Raw genomic sequence first — 5,378 nt, 5'->3', positions numbered from 1 at the left:
TAACTTCAAACTATAGGCTAACATACCAGTCAAAAGTTTTTGAACAGTAAGATTTTTAATGTTTTTTAAAGAATTATCTTCTGCTCACCAAGCCTGCATTTATTTGATCCAAAATACAGCAAAAACAGTAAGTTTTTGAAATATATTTACACTATTTAAAATAACTGTTTTCTATTTGGAAATATTTTTAAATTCCTGTGATTCCTGTGATTTCAAAGCTCAATTTTTAGCATCATTACTCCAGTCACATGAGCCGTCAGAAATATTCTGATTATTCTGATTTGCTGCTCAAAAAACAGCTTTCGAATGGTATCGTGTATAATGTTACGAATGATTTCTGAAGGATCATGTGACACTGAAGACTGGAGTAATGACTGCTGAAAATTCAGCTTTGATCACAGCAATAAATTAAATTTTAAAATATATTCAAATAGAAAGCAGTTATTTTAAATAGTAACATTTTTATTCAAAATTTTACTGATTCTGCTGTACTTTGGATCAAATAAATGCAGGCTTGGTGAGCAGAAGAGACTTCTTTTAAAAAACAAAAATCTTACTGTTAAAAATCCTTTGACTGGTAGTGTAGGCTGATTATTCTTATAGATTGAAACAAATGTGCTTTAGCCAGGATAAAGAGTATGAAAAGTGCTCTGAGTTGCTGCAGAAAACAAAAAAATTGAGCAACAACAAAAATGTTGCTGGAGACGGGCTTATTATTGAAAATGCAAACTGATTGTCTGCCAGCAGGAGGCGCTATTAGAGCAGCAGAAAAAGCGGTTTCCCCCAGTAATGGCTGTAATCAAAGCAGCTCCGCTCATGAACGCTACTTTATCAGATAAAATAAAAATGCCATCGAAACTTTTCTGAAGACAGTCAGTTCCCTTCAGAGATACATTCATATAAAACACCCGCGCCGCGTTTTGATTTTGAAACGTGCAGTGCTCATGTATATTCAACGAAGTCAAACGCCACAAATAAATCAATGTATGGGAAACACTGGTAATGTGTATCGAAATATCGGAAATGTGTTTAAAAATCATATCACCATTATAAAAGTATTTTATAACCATTGAAAAATATCGCATTGTTGCGATACATATTGATATTGAATTATTGTCCAGCCCTATCCACCACTGAATAAAAAATGTAAAGTTATGTAAAGACTTGAGTTAGAAAGTCAGAAATGTGAGATATAAACTCGTAATTCTGACTTTTTTTCTCAGAACTGCGTGATATAAACACACAATTGTGAATAATAAAGTCACAATTGTGGAATATAAACTCGCAATTGTGAGAAATAAAGTCAGAAATGCAAGATTTTCTGACTTCATAACTGGCAACTGTGAGTTAATATCACGCAATTCTGAGAAAAAAGTCAGAACTGCGAGTTTATATCTCGCAATTCTGACTTTATGACTCACAATTGCGAGTTTATATCTCATAACTAAAATCAGAAAAAATCAGAAATAAAAAATCAGAATTGCAAGTTTGTATCATGCAATTTGGGATGCAAACTCGCAATTGCGAGAAAAAAGAAGTGTGAGATAAAATGTCGCAATTACGCAAATAATTTTTTATTCAGTGATAGAAACGGGCTTCCATACGAAACAGACTTCAAGTGTAATGAAAAGGAAAAACCGTTGGGGACAGGGACGAGGACTTGGTTCAGTCTCGTTGTTGATTAGAATTCGAGATCTGGGCATTGCATTCAAAAATGAATGGAAACAGACTAAATGAATTGAAAAAATTATTGAAAAAATTTGATAACGACTTTAAAAGACCATTCAGAAGCCTAGAGAGCACAAAGGGTTTCATGCATTGTTTTAAACGTCCTACTATATTTATATTAACGGAAGAGCTTTGAAAGAAGCCTTTAGAGCAGGGGTCCCCAAACTACGGCCCGCGGGCCGAATGCAGCCCACCCCCACATTTGGACCGGCCCTCTGAACAATGCCAGAGACATATTTTGAAAATTTAAGAGCTTTGAAAGAAGCCTTTAGAGCAGGGGTCCCCAAACTACGGCCCGCGGGCCGAATGCGGCCCACCCCCACATTTGGGCCGGCCCTCTGAACAATGCCAGAGACATATTTTGAAAATTTAATTTTAAATATACGGTTTCACTTATATCATGTCTATATTTGATAATAAATATTGTCTTTCAGACTAAAATTTCCCTTAGTTATTAACGTAGCCTAATTATTTGTTAAATTCACCTACCAACAGAATGGTACGTTCAACATAACGTACCATCGCGATCGAACAGGTGACGCGCGAACCAGCGTAAAAATTCAAAGAGATGACAAAATGGCCAAGCGGTTGGGAAAGAGAAAGGTTGATTCAGAATGCAGGGTATTTAACCAAAAGTGGACAAGCGATTATTTTTTTGTTCAGTGCAAAGAAGTGGCTGTTTGTGTCATCTGTCAAGAAACAGTGTCTGTGTTCAAAGAATACAATCTGCGCCGACACTATGAAACCCGCCACAGAGAAAAGTATGCTAGCTTGCAAGGCCAAATGAGAGCAGACAAAGTGTCGAAGCTAAAAAGTGTACTATCAGCTCAGCAGAATACATTTGTATGCCAAACCCAGCTGAAGCAGTCATCCGTTCGAGCTAGCTTTCAGGTAGCTAAACTGATTGCAACCAGCGGTAGGCCATTCAGTGACGGCGAGTTCGTCAAGAAATGTATGAATGCTGTTGCGGAGGAGGTGTGCCCCGATAAGAAAGATGTCTTAAATGCGGTGAGTCTGTCCGCAAGTACAGTCACCAGACGAATTGAAGAAATGGGGGAAAATTTATATGCCCAGCTGCAGGAGAAAGTGAAAGAATTAGATTTTTTTGCATTAGCACTGGATAAGAGCAATGACGTACAGGACACAGCACAGCTGCTAATTTTTCTTCGCGGAGTTAGCTCAAACTTTGAAGTGTCAGAGGAGCTAGCAGCCCTACAAAGTCTAAAAGGCACTACGACAGGGGAGGATATTTTTGGTAAAGTGTGCCAAACGATGGGAGAGCTGGGTCTAGACTGGTCTAAGCTGGCCAGCATCACTACTGACGGGGCTCCTAGTATGGTTGGCGCGTCGAGGGGGCTTATAGGACGCATGAATAAAGAAATGGAGGAAAGAGGTCTAAGTCCACTGCCTGATTCACCAGCAAGCACTCTGCTGCAAAGTTCTGAAGTGGGAATCAGTCATGAAGGTGGTGGTGTCATGCATAAACTTCATCAGAGCAAACGGACTTAAACACCGGCAGTTCCAAGCCTTTCTCGCCGAGCTAGAGTCTGCTCACGGAGATGTGCTTTACCACACTGAAGTCCGATGGTTAAGCCGGGGCAGAGTTTTGAGGCGTTTTTATGAGCTGCTACCCGAAATCAACGCCTTTCTTCTGACAAAGGGCAAAACTGTCCCAGAACTGATCGACGCAGAATGGAAATGGGACCTCGCCTTTTTAACAGATGCGAGAGAAATGTTGAACGGCCTCAACTTGCAGCTCCAAGGCAAGGGGAAACTAATATGTGACATGTATTCCCACATAAAAGCATTTGAGGTGAAACTAGCACTGCTTGTGGGACAAGTGCAAAAACAAGACTTCACTCATCTCCCCGTTACCCAAAGTCTCTCAGCTGAGAAACCAGTGGCTCCATTCCCAGCTGAAAAGTCAGTGGAAGCGCTGGAAATGCTGAAGGCGGAGTTTGACGTGCGATTCCGTGAGCTACATGTCCACGCCTTTTCCAGAACCCCTTTGCTGCCGACATTGATGAAGCCCTGCCTTCTTATCAGTTTGAGTTGGCTGAGTTACAGAACTGTGATGTTCTGAAAGACGCATTTAAGCCCAACGGTCTCATTGAATTCTATGCTGCCCTCCCTAACGAGACATACCCAAACATCAAAAGGCATGCAATGAAGATGTCCACACTAGCACGTATCACGTATATTTGTGAGCAATCCTTTTCATGCATGAAACTGATGAAAACTCCAATGAGATCACTGATGAACTATGAAAAAATGTCATTATGATAGTAATAACAATGCTCTTTTAATAGGCTATATGTCTCTTGAAAAGTAATCATTTGTCTGTACGGTGCATAACAAAATAAACTATTCTAGCATTAGGAGGCATAATAAATACATTTAAAATCATAATAAAATCTCCACAGTAATACTAGTAGTCACGCCGGCCCATGTAATTTTCTGTTACAAACCGACCCGGCCCCCCATTAAAGAAAGGGGAAATTATGTGGCCCTTGCAGAAAAAAGTTTGGGGACCCCTGCTTTAGAGAGTTAAATATGCCTCAGGCTTTACATTGGATAAAGGAAATCTCCTTGTGCTCGCTCCCTCTTCCTCATGCCTAACATGCTCTTGATCAAGCCCTGCCTTCTTATCAGTTTGAGTTGGCTGAGTTACAGAACTGTGATGTTCTGAAAGACGCATTTAAGCCCAACGGTCTCATTGAATTCTATGCTGCCCTCCCTAACGAGACATACCCAAACATCAAAAGGCATGCAATGAAGATGTCCACACTTTTTGGCAGCACGTATATTTGTGAGCAAACCTTTTCATGCATGAAACTGATGAAAACTCCAATGAGATCAAGACTCACTGATGAACATTTGCATCAGTCTTTGAGACTGGCTGTGACAGGAATGGAACCTGACATTGGACTTCTCACTAGCCAGTAGCAAGCCCACAGTTCACACTAATTAATATGCATAAGTAAATGTTTTGATTTTGAATAGCACTGAATATGAAAAAATGTCATTATGATAGTAATAACAATGCTCTTTTAATAGGCTATATGTCTCTTGAAAAGTAATCATTTGTCTGTACGGTGCATAACAAAATAAACTATTCTAGCATTAGGAGGCATAATAAATACATTTAAAATCATAATAAAATCTCCACAGTAATACTAGTAGTCACGCCGGCCCATGTAATTTTCTGTTACAAACCGACCCGGCCCCCCATTAAAGAAAGGGGAAATTATGTGGCCCTTGCAGAAAAAAGTTTGGGGACCCCTGCTTTAGAGAGTTAAATATGCCTCAGGCTTTACATTGGATAAAGGAAATCTCCTTGTGCTCGCTCCCTCTTCCTCATGCCTAACATGCTCTTGATCATTGTGGCAGAAATAATTAACTCTTTTTAATTGTCATTAGATCTGCCGCCAAAGGAACATTAATTGTGCTGGCGAGAAGCAAAGCAACATCTTGCGATTCATGCATGTATTTGTACATTCTAAGGCCGTGAATTCGAAAGTCATGCCAACATGCTCAGAACCACAGGTCGCTAATAGTGAGAACCAAACTGACAAGATGGAGGGATCATGGGAAATAAAAAAACATGGCAGGCAGAAAGGGGTTAACAGCAGGCATCTCCGTATCGAAAA

General features: G+C 39.8%; 1 pseudogene; it reads left to right on the top strand.

Moving 5' to 3' along the window:
* The first annotated feature begins 2,339 nt into the window (after positions 1-2,339).
* On the top strand, positions 2,340-3,811 carry LOC107662644 (general transcription factor II-I repeat domain-containing protein 2-like; annotated as a pseudogene).
* The last annotated feature ends 1,567 nt before the right edge of the window (positions 3,812-5,378 follow it).

This window comes from Sinocyclocheilus anshuiensis, unplaced genomic scaffold, assembly GCF_001515605.1.
Source record: "Sinocyclocheilus anshuiensis isolate Anshui unplaced genomic scaffold, SAMN03320099.WGS_v1.1 scaffold457, whole genome shotgun sequence".
Taxonomy (NCBI): Eukaryota; Metazoa; Chordata; class Actinopteri; order Cypriniformes; family Cyprinidae; genus Sinocyclocheilus; species Sinocyclocheilus anshuiensis.
The sequence above is the reverse complement of the archived record's forward strand: the minus strand, read 5'-3'. Positions and strand labels throughout refer to the sequence as shown.